Genomic DNA, 24,554 nt, shown 5'->3' with positions numbered 1-24,554 from the left:
CACTACAACTTCCACCAGGCACCCTTGTCCCACAGCTGAGCAGAATGGAACTCTCCCCACAAAACCATGTGGCAGCCATTTCCCTCCTCTGTGTCACCGAACAGGTAGGTAGTCAGTGCATGCACCCTGCCATCCTTCTCAAAATGCATGGAGCCATATGACCACACCAGCCCGCCCCTCACATGTCAGCCAACTTGGCATAGATCCAAATGCCACATCCAATGTGCAGACAGCTAAGCGCATGTAACTGTCACAGAAATAAAACTTTGACTCATCAAGTCACACGTGAAAGAAATTCAGGGCACAATCATGCACAGCACAGAATGCAATGTGTAAGTGCCATGGTTTCAGAGCATGGAGGACCATATGAACATAAAACATGCATGGTCAATCTGACAAACAAAGTAAACTACATGATATGAAAAAGGTATGTATAACAATGGCTAATTCTTGCTTAGCTGAAATTGATTCCATGAAGAGTAAACAAAAAAGACGCATTATCGATAGTTGATGTGCCGCAAGTTGGTAGATGATGACATGTCACACAATCTGTACGTGGCACATGGTTTCAATTTACATGTCAGACTATAGACAAGTAATGTATGTACCTCAACATCATGTCATGATGCTCATTATCTTTCAGCCATACCAAGTGATTGCAATGTAAAGTTTTTAGGGTATCAAATGTAACATCCAAAAGTCTAACACCCAGCTTGTGGAGTGCACTAAATGATAATTTAACTTCTGTTCAACAGGAGATCCACAAGCAACTGCAGCAGAAAACACCACCAACCTGCAGTGCCTGTCTCCCCCCAGAACGTGAACTCTTGGATGCAGACGGCCTACGGTAATGGATGAGGAGCAACAACCTGGCCCCTCAGGACTGCCTGGGTGCACTACGTTTCAGGGCCTCATTGTCCCCACCATCACCACAGCAACAACAAAAGAGCTGACCCCTGCTACAACGACCTGTGCGGCAGCCACCTCTACCATCACCACTGCTGCCTGCAACACTCTCCCTGCCTCAGTGGTTACCAACACCATCACATGATGCAAGGGAGAGTGCGCAGGTGCCTCGAGTCCCAACGCCACAGGTCCGTGTCAGCAGGGCAGGTGGGAGGGCAACTGGGGAACAATCCCAGTAGGACACTGTGACAGAAGCCCTGCCACTGTTGCAGGAGTCCATGGGGCATATGAACAGAACCAGGGACAGATGGGCCAGGTTGTGGAAGAAATGCGTGAGCTGTGCCTGCTGCTGAGGGCCATGGACATACGTATGGGCCAACTTGTGGACCTCATGGGCCAGCTTGTGGGTGTTCTGAGGGACAGACATGTGGCTCAAGTGACGGCTCAACCCCCTTCCAGTGGCCCACCTGCTCATTCACCCACCACCTGAGAGGTGGCCACAGAGAGGGGTGAGCTGAAAGAAAATGACTCCTCAGACACCCTTGAGCCTGCAGCAGAGGCCCCCCCTTTCAAACGCAGGAGGGGACATTTCAGAAACACCACAGAAGGATCACGTGGCAAAGCACCAACCAAATGAAAGTTGCTGAGCCAGCCATGATGGCACTTGTGTTGCCCTTGACATTCACTTTGTTAACTATCCTTTACCCACATAGCCATGTTGATGGCAGGAGTCTGTTTGACTATGTGACTACATCAATGTGGTGACTACTCTATTTGTCTCATTTACCATCACTGATAGTTCATAAATTCACTTTGCACAATTTTATAAACAATCACTTCTCTTTCACAAAAAAGTATAGAAAATAAACATTCTTTACACACCTATGTCTTTGTGTCAGTTCCATGTTTATCACAGTATGTACAATGTCAACTTCGATTCCAATGTACCACAAGCTCTGATTGTGACGAGGCACCTAGAAAAATAAAAGAGAATGACATCACTAGTCATCAACGTACAAAATCCAGCACACATAACAATGAGAAACCACATCAACATAGACATGAGGTACGTGGAAAACAATACACTATGCCACACACATCAGCCATTAGCACAGAGCCAACAACAGCCAGCAGTCAAAAAGATCATCTATGCCTTGGCACTACCATCAAAGCCAACAGACAATGTCACTGTTGTACAATGTCACTTACACTCAAGGGAAGTAGTTGTCGATCAGCTTTTCACGCAGGTCAACACCTCCCTCTTCTCCACTATCATCGTCACTGGGCATGTGTGGATTTGCGGGGGGGGCATCTGCTGCTCATCATCGTCCAGGAGCAGGGGATCACTTTCCGAAGGCCAGGTTGTGGAGCATGCAGCTTGCAACTATGATCTGACACACCTTTTTGGGAGAGTAGAGTAGTGCACCTCCGCTCTTGTCCAGACACCGGAATCTAGACTTCAGAAAGCCCAAAAGCATGCTTCACTACACAACATGTCCTCCCATGTACATGATTGTAGTGGACTTCACCCGGGGTCCTTGGATTCCTCAGTGGGCTCAGCAACTAAGGCCGGTTGGGATACACAGGGTCACCTAGGTGTGAGATACACAGACCAATTTTGTAATAGAAACAGTAGCTGAGAACAGCAAGTCAAACATATAGCACACTACTTGACTCTGCATACTCACCAACAAGCCACGCACGCTCCGGATGCAGATTTGCCATCAATTGTGGGATGATGCTGTTACGCAGTATGTAGGAGTCATGTACTGAACTGGGAAATTTGGCACAGACATGGGAGATAATCATATCCGCATGGCATACCACTTGCACATTAATGGAATGGAAATGCTTCCTGTTCCGGTAGATGTGCTCACGTGCCTGTGGTGGAACTAGGCCAAAGTGTGTGCAGTCAATGGCTCCAACCACATTAGGTATGTGTCCAAGATCATAAAAATCACCCTTCACACCTGCCAATTCATATCTCCTTGGAAAGTGGCTCTAGCGGCTCTTGTAGGTCAAAATTGCGGACATGACATCACGTAGCACCATGCTGAACATAGCTTGAGACATCCCACTGGTGCTGGCCACTGTGTACTGAAACAAACCAGTGGCAAAGAAATGCAGGGCCGCCATCTCTTTAAATGTTGGCGTCAAAGCAGTCGGATAGGTTCTCTAAGGCCTCAGATAGGGCTCCAACTGACCACATCATTCAATCAATCATGGGTTTGTTAAGCACGACTACTCACCCGTAAGAGTCTCAAGGTGCTGGGGGGGAGGGGTGGTGCAGGTTTCAATCCATCAAGGAGGGGGTCTGTCGAAGAGCCAGGTCTTGAGGTTGGGGCGTGATGTTGTCTGCCTGAGGTGTAGAGGTAGGGCGTTCCATGCACTGGCCGCGAGGAAGGAGAATGAGTGGCCTCCTGATCTGGTCTTTATGGTGAGTAGAACCACAGCGTGGGAGAGCTAGGCTGATTGTAGGGTTCTTTGGGGTGCGTGGAAGTTGATTCGGCTGTTGAGATATGCTGGTCTGGTGTTGTGGAGGTTTTTGTGTGTGTGGGTGAGGATCTTGAAGGTGATTCTTGCCTCGATGGGGAGCCAGTGGCTTGTGCGCAGGTGTTGGGAGATGTGGCAGTGACGTGGTAAGTTGAGGACCAGTCTTGTGGCGGTGTTCTTGTTTTTTTTTAGCTTGTGGGTGACATTTTTGTTTATGCCAGAGTAGAGTGCATTGCTGTAGTCGAGTCTGCTGATAACAAGGGTGTGGTGGATGGTTTTTCTGTGCTCGAGGGGGATCCATTTGAAGGTCTTATGTAGGAGGCAGAGGTTGTGGAAGCAGGAGGATGTAATCTGGCGGTCCATATTGAGCTCGGAATCTAGGATGATTCCAAGGTTGCGTTCGGGGTCCATGGGGGCGGGTGGGCTGCCGAGGGCGGTGGGTCACCAGGTGTTCTTCCAGGCATTGGGGTGTGGGCCCATGACGAGTACTTCTGTTAGTCAGTGTTGAGCTATAAGCAGCTGCTTTTCATCCATTTGGCAACAGCTTCCATGCCTTCTTGGAAGTTGTGTTTGGCTGCGTTGGCTTAGTTGGACAGGGAGAGGATGAGTTGGGTGTTGTCGGCGTATGAAACAATGTTGAGTCTGTAGGTTCTGACGATAGTTGCAAGGGGGAGCCATGTAGATATTGAAGAGCGTTGGGCTGAGGGAGGATCCCTGGAGGACTCCGCAGGTGATTGGTGTAGGGTCCAAGAGGAAAGGGGGGAGTCTGACCCATTGCGTTCTGATGAAGAGGAAGGAGTAGATCCAGTTGAGGGCCTTGTTCGGATACCTGTGTCGTGGAGTCTGTGTATTAGGGTGCAGTGGGATACCGTGATGAAGGCCGCTGAGAGGTCGAGGAGGATGATTGCTACTGTTTCTCCTTTGTCCAGTAGGAAGCGGATGTCGTCTGTTGTGGCAAGGAGGGCGGTTTCAGTGCTGTGGTTTTTCTGAAGCTGGATTGTGAGGGGCGAGGATGTTGTGTTCTTCAATGAAGGTGGCGAGTTGGCTGTTGATGGCTTTCTCAATGACTTTCGCTAGGAACGGGAGCAGGGAGATGGGTCTGTAGTTTTTTAGTTTGGTGGGGTCTGCCGAGGGCTTCTTCAGGAGGGTGTTGATCTCTGCGTGCTTCCAGTCATCGGGGAAAGAGTCGTCTGCCAGGAAGCGGTTGATGGTGTGGCAAGGCATGGATGCAATGGTGTTGGTGGCTCTGTTGAAGATGTGGTGGGGGCAGGGGTCCGTGGAGGCCCCTGAGTGGATTGACTTCATTGTCTTCAGTGTGTCTTCGGTGGTGAGGGTTGTCCAGCTGTCAATTGTTGGCTTCAAGGCATTGTGGGTGGTTGCTGGGGGTTCCATGTGTTAGTTGTCTTCGTCAAAGTTGTCGTAGATGTTCTTAATTTTGCGGTGGAAGAAGGCGCTGAGTTTGTTGCAGAGGTCTTGTGAGGGGGGAACGTCAGTCGACTCGCTGGCAAGTTGGGCAAACTCCTTGATGATGTAAAGAGTTCTTTGCTGTTGTGTGCGTGTGTGGAGATACTGTCTTCAATTGCAGCTTTCCTCATGTTTCTGATGAGCTGGTGGTGGGCGGTGGTGGCAGCTTTGAAGTTGTTGTGGGCTTCTGTGGATTTGGCATTCCTCCAAGTCTTCTCGAGGTGGGGGCAGGTGCGCCTGGACTCTCGGAGTTCAGGAGTAAACCATCTGGCCTTCTTGGAGTGTGTGTTGTTGTTCTTCTTGAGGGGGGCTATGGTGTTGGCGCAGTCGGTGATCCATCCGTGTAGAGTTTGGGTGGCGGTGTTGGGGGCGTCGGCTTCCGCGGTGTACAGGATGGAGTTGCTGAGTGAGGAGATGAGCTGGTCGGCAGTGATTTTGGTCCAGTTTCCTTGTGGGAAACCATATAGGTCTAGAAGGGTAAGGGTAAGGCGGCCCAGATGGAATTTCCTTATGATATCCTCATCCTCAATGTTCGCCAGCACTGGGAACGGCCTATGCGCATTTGGTATGTCTCCTACATAATATGAAATAGGATACATGTAATTTTAATTCACCAATGAGATGTGTCAAACATCTTACATATTGACTAACACAGCACCAACATTGACTAGACTGTAACAACAGCTTAATGCACAAGTCACATGCAGTTGTACATGTGGTTAGTATGTACATACTGACTATGACTACTTACAAAACAGAATCTTACTATGTGAATGGTGAATGGTATACTCCTACATCTTGTGTCACCAGCCTGGGGTGTAGGTGACACAGCACATGTGGCAAACAGCAACACTGCTGACTTCTCATTCTTGCTTAAGTCACACAGAGCACAACCTTTCTACACAATGAGCACAGTGTGTGTAAGCTGATCAACTATCAAATTGATAACAGCAATGTACATAGTGAAATAGGCACATTGTGTGGTCAGTCCATCATTTCTGTGGGTTGATTAGCCATCTCACACATTGACATGTTCACAAATATGACACTCCATTACACACCAAAGCTGTGTACATGCACACAAATATCATATGTGACATGTGAGGAAGTACATGACAATGCATATAATCATGTGCACTGACATGGCATGTGTGGGCATCAGTAACTTAAATGTCACACTTGCATTTACCTTTGTAAACAGGTGCCAGAACATTGTAAAGGTATAGTGTTTATTGATGAAAATTGGCTAGTGCCAATGCAATAGAACAATGTGTCCATAGGTGCGGTAGGCATGCTCCGCCACCGTGATCACGGGTATTGGCCACAATTGGAAAATGCCAAATTGCGGTAGGGACCATCTGGCCCCCACAGTGTGACACCGCCAATGTAATACCATTGCACCCAATGGGAACCGCGATTGTGGTAGTGCAATACAATTTTGAAACCTGCGGTAGGAGTGCTCCGCTACTGCGGGCCCGGTCATTGGCCACAATTGAAATATACCAAATTGCGCTAGAGACCGCCTGGACCCCGCGGTGTGACACTGCCAATGTAAATGCCATTGCAGCCAATGGGAACCGCGATCACGGTAGTGCAATACAGTTTTGAAACCTGCGGTGGGTGTGCTCCACTACTGCGATCCCAGTTATTGAATACAATCCCTGTTCCTGTATACTGGACCCAGTGATGGCAAGAACTGAGAACATCAGGGCCCGTCCATTCACCACAGAGGAGCTGGAGGTCCTGGACCCAGCCTAGCTACTTCCTCTCTAAATTGATTCCAAGTACTTTAGGTACACTCCAAATTGGTTACTGGGGTACACTTATGAGTCCCTAGTATATGGTACCTTAGGTACCTAGGGCATAGGTACCACAGATGCCTACCAGGAGCTACAGCATGTATTATGCCACCCCTGGGAAGCCTTCCAAAATGACACTACAGGACTGCTACTGCAGCCTGAGCAAGGTGGTGCATGCACCCCTTACTTAGATATAGGTTATCTATATCTACCTTAAATCACTACACTATCAGTCACCCGTATGGCAGGCCTTATCAACCCTGAAGGCAGGGTGCTGGGTTTTGTGTGAGAGGGTGCCGAATCATGAGCAGGGCCCCTCTGCAGCCTTAGGAACCTATTCTCTTGGGCTGTTCTGTGATACAGCCAGACCATATGCTCTTAAGTGCATTATACCCACAGTAAATGCTAACTTTGGAATGGCTGCATGGAAACATGTTGTGTTTTGTGCCAAACACTTTGGAATCCTACCCCACCCCAGGCAGTCCTGGCGGTGGGGGTAGAATTCTACCCTTCTAGAGGGAGAGACATGTATACACCGGTAAACCCACTACCAGTTTAAAAGAGCCCAGGCTTCACCAAATGGATGCTGCAGCCACAGACACGAGTCTGGCCTCCTGCTGCTGGACAAAACTCTGGCAGAGGAGGCCTGGACAATAGGTTTTCTGTCACAGGAAGGTGTAACCACCTCTCAGACAGGCTTTAGTGTATTGGGGCTGGGTGGGTGCACTCCAAGAGTGCTTTGAAGTCTGCACTGGGGGCACATTTGGTGTCCCTGTGCATAGCCCAGTTCAAACCGGTTGCAGGGGCTACCAGCCCCTGCTCTGGCGCGAAACTGGACAAAGGAAATGGGTGTAGCCACCCCTCTTTCTAAACCCTCCCATAGGTGGGTTCCCAGAGTATGTCCAACCCCTTCCTTGGGTATAAGAAAGGAACCCCTGGCTACAGGACTTTAGATTACATCTGGACAAAACTCTGCTATAGATATCCTGGAAATTTGATGATCTACACGACTAGATGACTGAAGAATCTCCCTTGGAGTAAAGGAGTTACTCCCCTGCTTGGCAGGTACCAAAGACGCATCCGACTGAAATTGCAGCCCAGGAGGTGGATTTCCAGACTTCTGCGAGGCTTCATAAAGAGACTAGTAGGATGTGTTTAGAATAAATACATATATTTTACATATATTCCTGGTGTGGTTGTCCTTTCATTTAGCCATTCAAGAGATTATAGACTGGTAAAACAAACTGCTTTACATTCCTTCAAGAGTTACCCTGAAGGCTGCTCTCCATAGCTACCACTAGGATAGCTTTCAAATAAGGTTGTCTTTAACCTATTACCTCTAAGGGGTTATTTGGACTAGTGCGAGGTACCCACTATAACTAGAAGACAGCATATGCCAGGCCAACTTCTCACATTAGTGTGCAGCGGTTGGGATTCAGGCTTGCCATTGTTTTGCCAGATAATCTCAAGTGAGTGACTAACTGAAAACCACCAAAAGGTACCTGAGGTACATATAATACAATTTTAAAATACAGTATGTTCTACTGAACTTAGAGTTGTGTGTCAAGGGCTTAGCACACCCTTTCTACAACTCAAGAGAGTTTAGTAGGCCACACTAGAGTAGGTAGGTGCATACACCACACCAGACTAGTGATGTCTTCAAGGCCAGGAACCAGTGGGTCCCTGCCAGATGACAGTACCATACTGGCATCCAAGTATGACACATTCCCATTCTTGGAATTGAGAGCATTGTGTACTACTAGGAGATAGAAGACAGGCAAAAGTGCAAACACCCAACGTATTTGGCTGTTGTTTCTCTTTTTCTATTGCAGGATTTAATCACATAAGAATTATAAAATACCTTTATCATTTATTGTAACATTCAATATTAGTGTCTAGGACTACTGTTTTCTGTTCTCACTCACATACTGCATCACAGATGAGGGGCATTTTCACATTGGTTGCTGTGCTGGCACTGCATATGTATGAGATGGCCATGTAGTGTGTCCATCATCACAGTGGTACAGAACACAGTGACACTGAAACTTCCTTTTCTTGTCTCCCATGCCTGCAGCTTACGGTCCATCAGCGTAAGGCGATATGGAGGGCCATTGCACGCAAGTTGCGGGCTCTAGGTGTCTCTAACTGATGGCATACACACTGCCACAAGAGGTGGAATGATTCAGAAAAGGGGGTGGTGATGAACAGAGTGTCTGAATTAAGCAGACCACTCTTACCCAGTCCAAAGATCAGGGCTTGATCCATCACCGTTATTTAGCTCACTGCCCCATCCCAGCTCAGAACCTGGCTATATGCAAATTAGTCTGTCCCTGGCCCAGTGCATCATGGGAACAGGGCAGACCAAACTACCAAGCCAATTCTTCACCAGAAAGGAGACAAGCTACCGGGGACCGGTTTCTGGCATTTCAGACTCGTCGGCCCGGCTTGCTTGAATCCTGATGGAGCAGTGAGCAAGGGACTCATGTCTGAGTATACCCTGACACACCTATAGTGGCCAAAAACGATTCAGAAAAGGGGGTGGTGATGAACAGAGTGTCTGAATTAAGCAGACCACTCTTACCCAGTCCAAAGATCAGGGCTTGATCCATCACCGTTATTTAGCTCACTGCCCCATCCCAGCTCAGAACCTGGCTATATGCAAATTAGTCTGTCCCTGGCCCAGTGCATCATGGGAACAGGGCAGACCAAACTACCAAGCCAATTCTTCACCAGAAAGGAGACAAGCTACCGGGGACCGGTTTCTGGCATTTCAGCCTCGTCGGCCCGGCTTGCTTGAATCCTGATGGAGCAGTGAGCAAGGGACTCATGTCTGAGTATACCCTGCCACACCTATAGTGGCCAAAAACGATTCAGAAAAGGGGGTGGTGATGAACAGAGTGTCTGAATTAAGCAGACCACTCTTACCCAGTCCAAAGATCAGGGCTTGATCCATCACCGTTATTTAGCTCACTGCCCCATCCCAGCTCAGAACCTGGCTATATGCAAATTAGTCTGTCCCTGGCCCAGTGCATCATGGGAACAGGGCAGACCAAACTACCAAGCCAATTCTTCACCAGAAAGGAGACAAGCTACCGGGGACCGGTTTCTGGCATTTCAGCCTCGTCGGCCCGGCTTGCTTGAATCCTGATGGAGCAGTGAGCAAGGGACTCATGTCTGAGTAAACAAGAGGTGGAATGACATCTGCCAGCTGAGCAAAAACGTGGCAGTGATGACGCTAGGGGTGCTCCCTCGTAAGTGGCAGGTTGGCGCGCAGGAGCATGACACCACTAATGGCCCGCATCTTGGCAGTGACACAGCCAGAGCAGGATGGACACCTGAGGGCCCATCAGGAGCAAGTTGGGGGTGAGTATTGTGCAAAGTGTGACTTTGCGTGTGAGTGACTGCATGTATCCCAACCCTGAGCCATTGCGGAGCTCTGTGATGTCTCGAGTGTGATGCAATGGCTTCTAAGTGGCCTCTGTCTTGAGTGCAGCTGCTCTGCATTTGTACATTTTGTTTCATATGTGTCAACAACCCATGAACCTTGTCACATTTAATAATCTTGAAATATTTAAAAGTCACACTGCATGATTGTTGTCTGAACGGAGACCGTCCTACAAAGGATAATCCATTGTGTGAAGTAGATAGCCCAGTACACTTGTCAGACTTGGGTGCGCTGTGTGGCTAGCTCAATAGTGTGCTCATTTGATGATGTGTCAGTGGCCACGTGTGGCTCAATGGTTAGAGCAGGCAGACCTCGATGCAGAACTCTGGCCAGGGACCAGGGTTCGATTCCCGCCTCGGCGGGTCTCGGGCTCATTAATCCCCCTGACCGGATATTCTCGCCTCAGCGCCTATTCTGATCATGGGTCCCGCGCTGCAACTCTGGGCAATAGCTTGCTTAGTCTCCACAACGGCCCCCACAACGCGAGGGATGCCTGGTCTGCACCATGGGGGTGCCCAGGAGTGGACACTTCACAGGGAAAGCCAGGAAGGGTTCCCTTGCGGTATTCGAACAAGCGCCGGGAAACCCACTGCGGGTAGCTGTGCGCTATACAAGTACAAAGACATTTACTGACCTGTCTTATTGACAACAAGTGCACACATGTGCTGAATGGGTAGATGGTGATGATTGCAGGGATGCATTGGCTAATTTACCTTTGCCATTTGTGCACATTGGCAACATGACTGGGATGGTTAGACTCTGTGTTTCAAATGTAATGTAGCAGATCCTGGCTATTGCAAAATAGTTTAGGCACTATGGAGTGTTAGTCTTCAGTATGTGTGCATTGTGGAGGGTTGTCCTTGTGCATCAGTGCATGCTTAAGTTGTTAGACCCTAGGCATTGTCACACATTAGCTGTCCTTATGGTGCCCACCAACTTCATCATCAATAGCAGACACAATCCTGCCTTGGATCAATGAGGGACTGTCAGGGACTTGTGGGCATGTTGGTATGTGACATGTCACAACCTATGAAGGTGTTGCATTCTCTTCACATTATTAAGTGATTTGTGTTTCTGACTACATCGGGCAGTAGTGCTCATTGGCACTTCATTGACAGATAAGATGTGGCCTTGTGACATATACTGCAGTATGAGTGTCATAGACATCAACTGGCAGTGAACAGCAGTGAGAATCATGTTAGTGTGCATTCATAGATGTGTACTGTGCACAACAGATAAATTGTAACATCTACAGAGCTGACACCTATGTACAACTGTAGGTGTGCTTTGAAGCCCAACATGGTGGATATCAGGAGCTTGTAGCCCTTGCAAAAGGACATATTGGAGTTTGTATCTGTGTAGTTCCCTTAAAAAGACTCCATATGTGACAGAGACAACATGGTTTGATGTATAGATATCTCACATACAGGCACGTAGGTATGCTTACAAACAATAATATGTGTGGTTACAGGGGGGGGCACAGGCCCAGCTATTTGGCTGTGTCAACGCCACGTGGAGCATTACCCTCAATTATGCATGTTTCCATAGATCATCTGATGATTGCATAAATGCAGCATATGCTGAATGTACATGGGGGAGTTCAACATGGGAGCGTCATTTTAAAGTTTGATGCTTTGCTGGCATATGATGTGTGTGTGTATGGCACTATACTGAACCTATGTCTCTGTCTCTTGCAGCATCTACCGAGGGCAGGGAAGGACGGGAGACCGACACTAGTATGGAAGCTACTGGCACGACTGCTACACAGGGGTTCAGTGACACTGAGGGGACCAGTGCCTCGGAGGGGGACAGGAGTGCCCTTGATGATTCCTGCCCGAAAACACCAACCTCCACATCTTCAAACTCCAGTGGTGACTCCTCTGTGTTGGCGGACAAAGGAAGTTCAAGATCTGCATCTTTTTCCACCACACCCCGTCCAGTGCCCATCCTCCCAGATGCTTCCCCAAGGGTTGTCCGTGCCCTCAGCCCTAGGATGGGTAGAGTCTCCTTCCCCCAGGCATCGCTGCCCCTGCCCTTGTCTCCCCTGCTGCTCTCAGTATGGTGGCGGTAGACATTTTGCTCCTGCTGTCTGTCGGTCAGACTGCTCTCCTGAATGCCTTCCAGGATCATGAAAAGAAGTTGGCACAGGTTGTTGCGTTCATGGAGGGCATTCATTCCGATGTGGGTTGCCTACTCCAAACTCTCCAGTCTTTGTCCTCCACAGTGACAGCAGCCATTCAGCAGTCCCAAGCTCCCAGTTCAGCTCCGGTCCCTTCAGCAACCAGCCTGCCAGCGGCACCACCTGATGAGAGTGCACACATGCCAGAGCCCTCGGGCACCCAGTCATGAACACGCAGCACACAAAAACAGCACTCTAAGCGTACCAGACCACAGACACCATCACCACAACACAAAGCGGGCACACATGAGTGCAAAACAAAAAGCCCATCACATGACACTCAGTGACATAGGGCAAAGAAGCACGCATCCACATTACCTGCCTCAAAATCAGCACCATCCAAGGGAACTCCCATCGCCACACCTGACCCCCAAAGACACACAAACACTTGCCCTGTCTGCTGTGAACCTGGTGCCTGCCACTACTAAGTCGAAAGACATTCAGAAGGCAGATTCACCCAAAACTTCAACTCCCACCCACACCCCCGTGAAGCAGGAACAAGAGAGCAAAGTGGGGGCTTTCGCTCAGAAACAGGGGATGCAGAGGAAAAAGCAAGGCAACACCCAGCGTACCACCGGGTCCAGCAAAATCCCACGTGGTGAGGCTGTTGTGCCCACCTCACTTCCCACTCCGCCCAAGACTCTTGTAGGATATCAGATCCCCAAACAGTTGAGACCCAGCCCTCAACATTCACCCTGAGCCTCCACATAGCATGTCACCACCTCCACGTGCCACCACTCCACCCGTTCCAAGCAGCCCTCATGCTCCCACATCCATGGATCCCTATACCTCAGCCAGTTCTCTCCCTCCCACGTCCAGTCCTCTAACTGACCCCGCCAATTAGCCACCTCCCAGTTCAACTTCAAGCCAAAGTTGAAGCCAAGTCCCCCTCCCCAACCATTTCTCTCACAGCCGTGCCTGAACTGCCCATTCGAGGCCCCTGACCTGTGGTGAGTCCTATGGCAGTCAACTGTGTTACCCATTTCAGTTGTGGGTTCTCATGCACACATGTGCACACTAGAAATTTGTACTGGCCAATGGCCTTGATGTTTTGCACTTTTGTTGCCCATTCCTGAGCAAGTTATCATGCACACATGTGCAGACTGTAAATTTGCACTGCCTGATGCCCTGATGTTTTGCACTTTTGATGCTCATTTCCTGTGCAAGTTCTCATGCAAACATGTACGTACTAGAAATTTGGACCGGCCAATGGCCTTGATGTTTTGCACTTTTGATGCCTACGTGGAGATTATGAAATAAAGATTGTTACTCATGTTGTCTGCTTTGTCGCTGCCCTAGCTAAATAAAAAGTTTAATCTATGGGTATATGTTCATGTGACACATGCTCTGTATGCCACATTCACATTGGCAATTACTTGATTTACTTTTTCAGAGGCTGCCAGAGGTTACAGGCACGTTTGTGCTTCTTGACTCTGAGGCTTGAGGGTGCAATGATGGTTGTTTGTGATGATCTACTCTTATCATATTCATTCTATTGTCAGGTTTGCAACATTTTAGACATGTCATATTAGGATGCAGTACCACAACAGAGGTGAATTCTATCCACAGGATAACTTTTGGGGTGACCAGGGTCAGTCATATCTGTGGAATCTTTCTTGATGTGTGAACAGCAGTGTAGATATGTAGTCATCTTGTGTAGGCCTGTCTTCATAGTCACATGGGTACATTTGAATGTTTGCACTTGAGTAGTCATACAGTGTGATTGGCCTGTCATTGTCAGAAGTGTTGAGGTGTATTTGCCCCTGCACATGACACCTACACACATGTATGATCCAGTTAATGAGTGTCTGTTTGTTTACATTATCAGACATGTGCTTCAGATTGTGGGCACATGTAGGAGTTGTAGGTTGAGCACTGTGCAGTGTGACAGTGTGACCATGCAATCCTGGGGTACACCTACTTGTCGTCACTGTCACTTGTGAGTATGCAGAGTGTGTCACTGCAATGTCTCTGTTGTATTTTGTTGATCAGCCATGAGTCTCATTTACGTTGGTGCTCACTGTGCTGACCTGCTCAGCCACACTGACATTATATGTGACTTTTCTCATACATTGCTGTCACTTGACACATTTTTGGGACAAGTATAGTATGTGCTATGTAGAGTCATACCATCCCCTATAGGTGCTTTTGATGCCTACACATTGTGCGTTAATCCTCTATGTGGTTTTGCACTGTACACTCCTCACCTGTCCAATACTGATGCAAACATGGTTGCTTAGGTGCAGTGCATATGTTTGACCAGCATAAGTCCTCTAGTCATGTTGTATGCATCTGGGTTTTACTGAGTTGTGCAGCTGTGGGTGATGGCTAAGGTTTATGTCTGTTTGCTGAGGTACTGCTACCCTTCCTGAGTGTGATGTGACCTGTGGGCTGTGATGATTTGTGGTATGGAAGTTCATGGTGGAGCACTCAGATATGTGTGATACTGGTTTTGTTGGTGTTCACACACTGCTTACTGTGCATGCACTGCTGTCAGTGTATGTTGCCTTGTACTTGCCTGGTGTGCATTCCCCCTGATGTCCAGCTGAGTTTGCTGTGTAATGAATTGGTATGTGCATATGTTGTGTTTTTGTTGTTGATGGATGCAGTGTTTCACCTTTGTTGGCTCTTTCTACTGACAGGTGTATGTGGATGTGAAGTTGTATTTGCATGTGACATTGTGTGTGAGTAGTTTGTGCATTGTAATACATTCTGATGTGTGTTGAATTTGTAGTGTACTTTTCTTGTGTGAATGACACATGCAGCAATGTGGATTCTTGTTCATGAGCTACTTTTGAGTGCACATTTGTTCTATGTCCTCCTATATTTGACCTGTCAATTGTCAGGAGTGTGCATGTGCATGCTGTTCTACACATTGACAACATGCTCACTCGATAACTGGTGTAGTGTCTAGGTCTGTGTTAGCAGATGTGTCCTATTGATCACAGTTAGTGTTCATGATTGGCATTTGATAATGTAATTTTTGATTGTGCTGGGGTATGGTGTCTGTGCATGTGGCCACAGTGAAAATGTTGTGTATTCCTGTTCTGTCTATGGTCACATTGCCTATCCACTATTTGCCTGCACATGGCTGAGCATGTTCGACTTCTTTGGATGTTGTTTGTGAGATTTGTGTTTGGTTATTGGTTTTTGATCAGCATTGGTTCAGACATCCCTGAGTGGGATTCTGACATTTGTAGATACACACCAGGGTGTGTCATTGGTTATCAGGAAACTCACATGACCTTATGTGCACCATTGTCTGTGTTTCTCACAGGTGTTGAGTAGTGCATATGTAAGATAGGTAGAGGAGGGATATGTGTAAAGGTCAAACTTGGGTTTGACAGTCAGGGAGTGTGACAATAAGCAATGTATGTTGTGCTGGTGGCATACACATGTCAAGGTAGTTGACACAGATGTGGGGCTGGTCACTGTATGGCTTCTGACACTTCCTATCATTCCTGTGCCAAAGCATAGCTTGCATTGTAGTATCCCAGAGATATTGCACAGATGTTACTTTAGTTTAATTTCAATCACTGTTCCACCCATGTATCATTTGATTGCCTAAGGGTAGTGTGATATGTTCCACCTCTTGCATGTCATGTACAAATGCTATCTGGCTTGCTTCATTGTTTTCCTGCACTGTGCACTCCTCTTTGGACTAGTCTATTTATTGTCATACATTGCTGCTGACTTATGGTATGTGTATGTGGCAGAGTTTAAGTGTGTGATCTGTCTGAGGGACTTGACATGGAGTGTGAACAGTTCTGTGTTTGTTAATGTGCAGAGTGACTCTTTATTTTTTGATTTATTCACTGTGAGTCACATGAGTGGAAGGCAGGTGTGAGGAGGAGGGTTGTCCCGCACCTGACCTTCTGTGCACGGTGTTAATCTTCACCCACACCTTCCCAGTTAATCTACCTTGCCCTTTGGAGTGCAAGGTGCGAGGTCGAGACACACCTGGCTGCTAAATAGTGCATGGATGGGGGGGCACGAGAGGAGCGCACAGCATGGGAAGAAATGGATGTGGGAAGCACGCTGTGGGCTGTGACCAACTGATGCGGGGCACCATGTGGGTAGGGTTAAGGTGGGGCCCTGGGCAGCTGCCCACACTGCCCATGCCTGGCGCCGGCCCTGCCTACTGCATTGTGGGCAGGTTTCCCGAGTCTTCACTGCTGCTGTGACATGATCGGGACATTGCAGTGATTTCTATGTTGATGGGTGACCCCGATACGAAGGTGTCAATTTCTAGCAAGCAGGACATGTGTAAGTACATTGGGGGATATGTTCCTGTCTCCACCAGGGTGTCTGATGTAGACAGGTAGTGTATTTCAGCACAACAGTTGTGTGTTGTGGTTGTATGCAGTGTTATTTACTTACCTGCGGTGTTGACAGCGGTGGCATCTTATCTGCTGGTAGTGGATTAGGTACAGCAGAGGAAGGGCTTGAAGAGCTGGATCCATAACGGTCTGGAACGTGTGGAGGTTCCCCCGCATTTGAGCTTCTATCTCCGCAGTTGTGCTTCCACCGTCTCCGAGTGGATGGTTTCTCTGATGCGTTCTGATGGTCTGTTTGAGTCATCGTGAGTTGTCTGGCGGTCGTAACGTCATTCTGCATGACAATCTTTCTCTCTTGGCTCCCTCCGTCACCGTTGCGGAAGAAAAATTCTGGCGGGTCCTGATACTCTGCAGTGGACGGGAAATGGGCTATCTTTGTTCATTGTAATATGGTAGACGCGAGGGCCGTCGCAGGAGTAAGGAAATGGACGTGTTCCGCACGGCCAGCACCGCTAATGTGCCAAAATCCACCATCCTAATGAGCCCCTTAGTGCGGATTTTTGGAGGTGTCTCCAAATACATTGATTAAAATAATAATAGCAACCCTGAATTGCTGTGTGGGGGTAGGTTTTTAGCATTATCTGTATCATTGACTGTTCAAAATCAATGATTATGTTTTGGGGAAAATAACGATTGTTTTTTTTTTGTTTAATTTTTGTCAATAGTTCAGTATAGGTGGAGTTTTGGTAATAAAGCATATACAAAAGGGATGTTTGTGTTTTGATATAGTGCATGTATAGTATATAATTGATAAAATGGTTTGGGACATATTTTAAAAGTCCTGTCCATCGTCCAAGTGTCACACGTTTGGAGTTTTTCTAAATTAGCAGCAGTTGCAAATTACATTATTCTTTTGTCTGTTGATTTGTTATAATAAAGAAGAAATTGTTCTTCATTATGGGTAATTTGGATTTCTGGGGGAATTTCTACTTCTGCAAAGGTTTTGGGGACAGGTGTGGTGGTGGCAGTAGCTTTTTTTGTTCTAGCAATTGTTCTTTTTAGGGATGCAATGCAGAGCAGTTGGCCAGTTGCATGTTGTGAGACTTTGAGAAGCATTTCTTTCAGGATTTGTGTGGTAGACTTTTCAGATCTAGTGCTAGCTTCTTTTATATTGCCTAACGCATTTCTAACTTCAATTTCAGCAATGTTAGGGGGTGTCACAGTTGTTTCCTTTGCTGTAGATCCCCAATTACATTTATTAGAATAGCATTTACTACATTTCCAGTTCACTTTGGCTCCTCTTTGTTTTCCTTGGATGTACACATACCTCATATAACATAGTCAAAATGTTCCATTTTGTGAAGTTATGAATTGTGCGCCTTCAGTAATTGTGATGGTTCAAATGCTAAGAAAAGTTATAGAAAAATTAATATATTTCTGTACTGTTTTATTTTCTGAAAATATATAAATTGTCAGTTTTATACTTGCAATGTTGAATTTCAAGTCGTTTTAAATGCTGATGGGTTTTCTTTACTGTTTGCCTTTGCTTTTCTTGCTGAGATTCTTGTTGGTACAAAAAAGTAATTTTAATAATTTTGTTTAGCTGTGTAGTAAGGGGGGGCTGGTGTTAGCTTGGAGTTATGTTGGGTATTTTTCCAAATTGTTTTAATTTATTTCAGTTTTATATTTACTTTATTTGCAACTTGATTTTTCACAGTGGTCTGTAGATGTTTGAATCTTTTCTGAATTATATGTAGAGGAGGCATACATTTAAAAAACATATATTAATTATTTTGTTCCTCAAAATAGTGCTTTTAGAGAATTAGCAGTATTATTAATTTCTAAATGTTATTTTACTTACTTTGTGGAGCAGGAAACAGAGTTTTCTATGATGCAGTCTTGTGTTCTGACAGCAATCCGGCAGAGTTTCTTCTTATTCTTTCTTTTTGATTTGAAGTGTAAAATAATGCTTAATTGTCGCGTGTTTATATAGTGTTTAATTAATTGTTGTTTTAAATTCATTGGTTTATTTTAATAGTCTATGTATTTTATTGGTTGATATTTATTGTTTTAATTGATTTGGTGGTTGCTTTCCATATATGAGAAACACTAATTAATTGTCAGTTATTGCTTTTTTTTCTTTTAAAGTGGTTTACTACATTATATGCGAGTTATATTGTTTTCGATGATAAATAGCATGTGCTTTTTATTTAGGTATAATATTTTAAATAGTAAATAATTATGTGTATTTAAAAATATTTTATGTTAATATTTGTACATGTGTTAAAAAATGTTTTAATTGATTTCTTTTGTATGCTGTATGTGTTTAATAATATTAATGTATTATTTTGGGTCAGTTTTGTATGTTTTCAAATGTTTTTAACATGTTGATATTATTGTTCTAATGATATTATTGGTGTCTATAGTTGGTTATCGATATTATTGACGCCTTGTATCTTTTTTAAACATGTTCGATATTTTGTATAACAATATTTTCGTGTACAATAATACTGATATCGATGTCAGTGTATGACGATATTTTGGTGTCGATATTTGTGTATTTTTTTAAATAAATATAGTCTGTCGATATTAGTGTAATCGATATTTTGGTAGGTCATAATAGTGTCTCTCGATATTATGTCAGTGATCCAACTGGCTAAATACTGGGAGCAGATGCCCCCAACATCCCAGCCCAAAGACATTTGGAAACCATTACTACTGTATTTACTCACACAGGAACCTATCCTTGGACAACCTAACACAATTAATTCCCCTGCAAATACCCAGACTTTGGAGCCCGGTCTGACGGCTCCTCTATAAACATGCTGACGCTGATTTATGATATGTCCTTCTTATTCATATACAAGCTAGTGCCTATTACCCTGCCTCTCTTACTGTGACTGGATTCATCCAATGGTAAACAATGACTTCTGCTTCTTTTTCTCTGCTCTGTTGTATGGCCTTGATTGTTGACTTCACTATCTGTGCAATATGGGAAGCCCAATTCTACTATTTTTCTTGATCTGCATTATCCCATCTCCTCCCTCCCTTCTCATCTACTCTCCTTTTTCTTAAGTTTTTTCTTATTTGGATCTTGATTTTGCTGAACACTGTATGACATGGATGATATTACTGTCTATTGTGATTCCAATCAATGTTCCTTATTGTCTCTTGTTATAACTGCCAATAAAGACAAATAAAAAAAAGTTTAAGTTTGTAACAGCTCCATTTATTTATTAGTGGATAGGAAATGCTTTAAAGGTATGACATAATAACATGTACCATTGTTTTGACCATTGTAATTTGTGCATAAAATGTATATTTCACATATGCTTGTACATGTATTACAAGCCAGGAGAATTTGCTGCCTACGTGCATTAGTAGACTACTAATGCAGCAAAGCTATTGTTGTTTTCTGCTATTTGCAAGGAAAGACAACAGAGAGCCCTGAACAATGCCCAGCTCAGCATGTATGCCCATCTTTGGACGTCTGCTCTTTATATCCTTCCGAAAGATAAAGGTAGTCGGATAATTACAGGGCCAACTGTATTGAGGGTGCTATTTTTAAAAGATGCACTATGGTAAAGAGCCAGGTGAAAACTAATGCTTCTATGTGGGACATGTAAAAACCCCATTTTTTTATAAACTTGCATCTAATTTGTACAATCAACTGTCCCCCTTGGGTGCTAAAGTGTAACTGTGCACATCTAGGTATCTCTCTGTCATGAACTACAGCATCACTTCTGTCGTTTTTTTGTTTCCTACTTCAGCGAATACCTCAGGAGTAGTTGGGATAGTTAGTGATGTCATAGGAAATGATTATCCTGCTAGTTTTTAATTGTTCTGGACATTTTAACAATGGAATAAAGTGCTTTTAAGGAAAAGTAGCCAAATATAAATCCTTTTTTGTTCAAAACTATTGTGTGAAAGAGGTCGTGCTTTGCTAGCCAATGCTGCATCATAATGCACTTCGAATAGTATTGAATCTTTCATAGAGGTGCATGCTTAAATCCTCCCCGTCGTCAAGGTAGGAGTTATGTTATGTTATGTTATACTATATTTATAGAGCGCACAGCTACTCAAAGTATGCCGGCGCTAATTCCAAAGAAAGCCCACCACATAGCCAGGGCCTCAGAAAAGCAAAGTTTTTAATTTCTTCTTGAAAACAACAGGGTCCGACACCCTCCTGAGGGCCAGTGGAAGCTTATTCAAGGCAAGACCTGCTTTGCGGGTGAAGGAACAACCACCCAGCCTGTGTCGATTGAAACGAGGGTTCTGTATTAAGAGTTGGTCAGAGGAACGCAATTGCCTAGAAGGTTTATAAAAGGCAAAGCGCTTCTGAAGATAGAGCGGACCCAACCCATACAGGGCCCGATGGACAATGGACAGCATTTTAAATTTCAGACGAGACTCTACTGGGAGCCAGTGCAGATGACGAAGATGGATCCGCACACACTCTCTCTAGCAGAGAGTCCCATGAGGAGTCTCGCTGCCGCATTCTGGACTACCTGCAGCTTCCTGGTCAGATATTCCGGACATCTCACCAGGAGAGCATTGGCATAGTCCAGGCGGGAGAGGATCAGAGCCCGAACAACCGTCTCTTTGGCGCCACCTGGCAAAAGGGAAGGAAATTTCCTCAGAAATTTCAGGGTGCCAAAGCATGTCCCTGTTAGCTTCTTCACCTGTGTTGCAAAATTTAAATTTTCCTCAAACCAGACCCCCAGGTTTTTGGCAAGACCCTTCTCAGTCAAAGGGGTTGGGAAGTCAGGCGGCCACAGCCTAGTTCTAAAATCCACAGGAAACGAGCCAAACAGGAGAACCTCCGATTTTTCTTCGTTGCACTTTAACTGTGCATTAGCCAGCCAGCGAAACACAGCTGAAAGGCAACGCTGCGCCGTGCTGACCGAGTCCTCACCCCGTTTCCAGGAGAACAGAAGCTGCGTGTCATCCACATAGGCCATCACCTTAGCCCCCAAGGACTCCGCCAGATAAACCTGGGGAGTCACATAGATATTAAACAATAGAGGGCTAAGTGAAGAGCCCTGCGGAACGCCGGTGGATAGAGGCGTCGGCGCCGAAGCACAGGGGGCAGCCTGTAGTAATTATGAGAAGTAGTAGAAGCTATGGAGTACACAGTAAAGCCCTACGGAGTGACATTGTTTTTTATTTTTTTTATTTTTTTTTAAGACCTTTATTAACATCAAAGTCATCGTCGTTACATAAGTATTGACAAACGTACATTGCTTGGCTACACAAAGCTCAATAACTCCTCAGTCAAAAGTGTTACACAGCCATAGTAACCGGCATCCCGGGGGCCCGGCGGCAAAATGTAGTGGAACCAGCTCAGCATTGTTGGTATTAACTCCCCCTCGGAGGCAGCTCGCAATGCAGCACGACAACTGACCACCCATTAATAAAAACTCGAAGGCAAGGTCTCTTGTTATGGAAGGTCAAAGGGAAACAAGAACATTCAGAAACCTACCCAAACCCCTATTCCAAACTCCCCCCTCCCACCCGTGTGTGTGTCCGTGTAATGCCAAGTTGGTCTGAACAAGAATAAACGTGGTGTGTGTATACCGTGTCCCGTCCTACCCCGTATCCCCGATTGCCTAACCCCTTCAGTGGCCCACCCTCCACACCCCTCACGTGTTTGAAACGGCAAGGCTATCCCAGCACCCCCCCACTACCTCCATCACTCCTCATCCCATAGGAAGGAACCCCCGCCCGTCCAGCCCTCTACTCTGAAACTTGTTCCTGAAGATCCCCCACCTCTGACGTGCCCGAACTTCCCTCCTCCCCCTTCTGTAAATATTCCTTATAGAGGTCCCAAAAGTTTTTCGGTCTACTCCTAGGTGGTAGCAATTCACTGTACAACTCGGTTTGTGTACAGCAGTACCGCAGATCCCTCCTCCATCTCTCCACGGTGGGGAGCGGCCCACGCTTCCAACAGGACGCCACAACTCTCCTGGCGATCAGCAACGCCATATCGGCCAGCCGGCGAAGTGATGGCGGGAGTGGCTTAGAAAAACCGAGCAGTGCCAGCGCCGGTGCCCGGGGCAGCGTCTCCCCTAGCATCTGATCAAGCTCAGCGAACACCTCCTGCCAGAAAGCATGCACTCCGGGGCAGAGCCACGCCATGTGGAAAAAGTCGGCAACCAGAGTGCGACAACGCTCACATTCCGCCGAGGGCCGTAGGCCATAGCGGTGCAGTCGTTCGGGAGTGTAATACACCCTCTGGAGGAACTTAAAATGCACCAGCCTGTGCCTGCCATTAAGGGAGATCTTACGGGTGCTGGAGCAGCAGTATCGCCACATGATGTCGTCTATAGGCGATTGCAGATCCTCCTGCCACGCCTCTCTGGCTTTAGATTGCAGCAGCCGCTGGTGCGCCACTCCCAACCTGTTAACATTCGAGAGTAGCTTAGCCGGAGTTTTAGTTTTAATAATATAGGTCAGCTCAGGGACCTCCTCGGGTTCCTCCACAGCCAAGCCCACCTCCTCCCGGTAAGCCGAGCGCAGCCTGTGGAACTGAAATTGCTGGAGCAATGAGGGGCCCGCAGTCTGCGGAGCAAGCTGATCCCAGGTTTTAAGTGTGCCCTCAACAAACAGGTCCTCCATCCTCACGATTCCCAAAGAGCGAAGGGACTCAACAACGCCTCTCTCTCTCAGGGGTCCTAGCCAGAGCGCCCACTCAATCGGCATCAGAGGTGAGTATAACCTTGCACAGTCGCGTGCACGTATCAGTGCATGCCATGCATGGTTGGTCGCCTTAAGGGAGTCGAGTCGCCCGACCGATCGATCCAGTGGGAGGCTTATCGTGGCTGGAAGAGGGAGCGGGTCTGCAAACAGTCGCTCCAGGATCAAGTGCGGTGTGCGTGCTTCGCCGTGGACCCATGAATGCAGGTGAGCCGCCTGCGCTACTCGGTAGTAACGTTCCATGTCAGGGGCACCCAGACCCCCCATTTCGCAGGGAAGAATCAGCGTCGCCCACCGTATTCTAGGTTGTTTGCCGGCCCATGCCAGCCGAATGAGAACTTGCGTGAGCTGCTTGAAGAAAGCCTTCGAGAGCACCACTGGTATATTCGTGAAGAGAAACAGGAACCGGGGCAGTACGATCATCTTCATAATAGCAATCCTGCCCAGGAGGGACAGCGGGAGTTTGCTCCAGGCGTCCACATCCTCTACCAATTTAGAAAAGGCCACGCCGTAGTTATCTCGTACCAGGACCTCCGGGTCGGTGTGCAGCTGAATACCCAGATATCGGACCGAATCAGTGGTCCACCTTAGGGGGTACTCCATAGTGAAGGGTTATGTCACAGGAGTGAGAGGGAAAGCGATAGATTTATCCCAATTCACTCGCAGACCCGAGAGTGAGCCAAAGCGGACCACCTCTCTGAGGACCGAAGTCAAGTTCGACTCCGGGTCTCGGACGTACAGCAAGGTGTCATCAGCGTACGTCGATATCCCTATCTTATAGCAGGGGAAGCTGATCCCCTCCAAACTGTGGTACTCCCTGATGGCGCAGGCTAGAGGCTCCGCAACCAGCGCATAAAGTAGCGGCGATAGGGGGCATCCCTGCCGTGTCCCCCTACTGATATGAATCGGTGCCGACACCCTATCCCCCAGTTTTAGTCTGCCCGACGGACGGTGATACAGGGCGCCAACCCTCTGCAGAAAAACGGAGTGACATTGTTAGCCAATTCCCATTGTGTTAGGAAGAACTAAACTTATGCCAATCAGAGAACAGTTCTTGAATCATCCTTTCCCTCAAGGGTCACCACAACTCATATTTCTAGGCACAGGTGTGCTAAAGAAATAAAGGAGGTATTCACTGTGATGAATCCGGCAAACGGGAGGTGTGATTGCCAGGTCTGGTGGCTCAGTGGACTAATGCATCTGCTGCAGGAGCCTGTGTTCAACCTAATGTTGTAGTGTAGTTCCTATATTCCCAATAGGTTCTGCGCATTGGAATAATATAATCAGCAGTGTTG

At 46.8% G+C, this 24,554-nt stretch overlaps 1 protein-coding gene and 1 long non-coding RNA gene across 7 annotated transcripts in view; both read left to right on the top strand.

The window, feature by feature from the left end:
- LOC144791767 (uncharacterized) overlaps positions 1-1,778 on the top strand; it is a 66,343-nt gene extending 64,565 nt beyond the window's left edge. The window contains exon 3 of the long non-coding RNA XR_013602468.1: positions 756-1,778. This is a non-coding gene — a long non-coding RNA (uncharacterized LOC144791767). The remainder of the gene's footprint in view (positions 1-755) is intronic.
- LOC144791764 (disintegrin and metalloproteinase domain-containing protein 28-like) overlaps positions 1-24,554 on the top strand; it is a 3,516,669-nt gene that overhangs the window by 2,151,885 nt on the left and 1,340,230 nt on the right. The window lies entirely within an intron of this gene.

This window comes from Lissotriton helveticus, chromosome 11 (genome assembly GCF_964261635.1).
Source record: "Lissotriton helveticus chromosome 11, aLisHel1.1, whole genome shotgun sequence".
NCBI lineage: Eukaryota > Metazoa > Chordata > Amphibia > Caudata > Salamandridae > Lissotriton > Lissotriton helveticus.
Note: the sequence above shows the minus strand (reverse complement) of the source record. Positions and strands in the feature narration are given on the sequence as shown.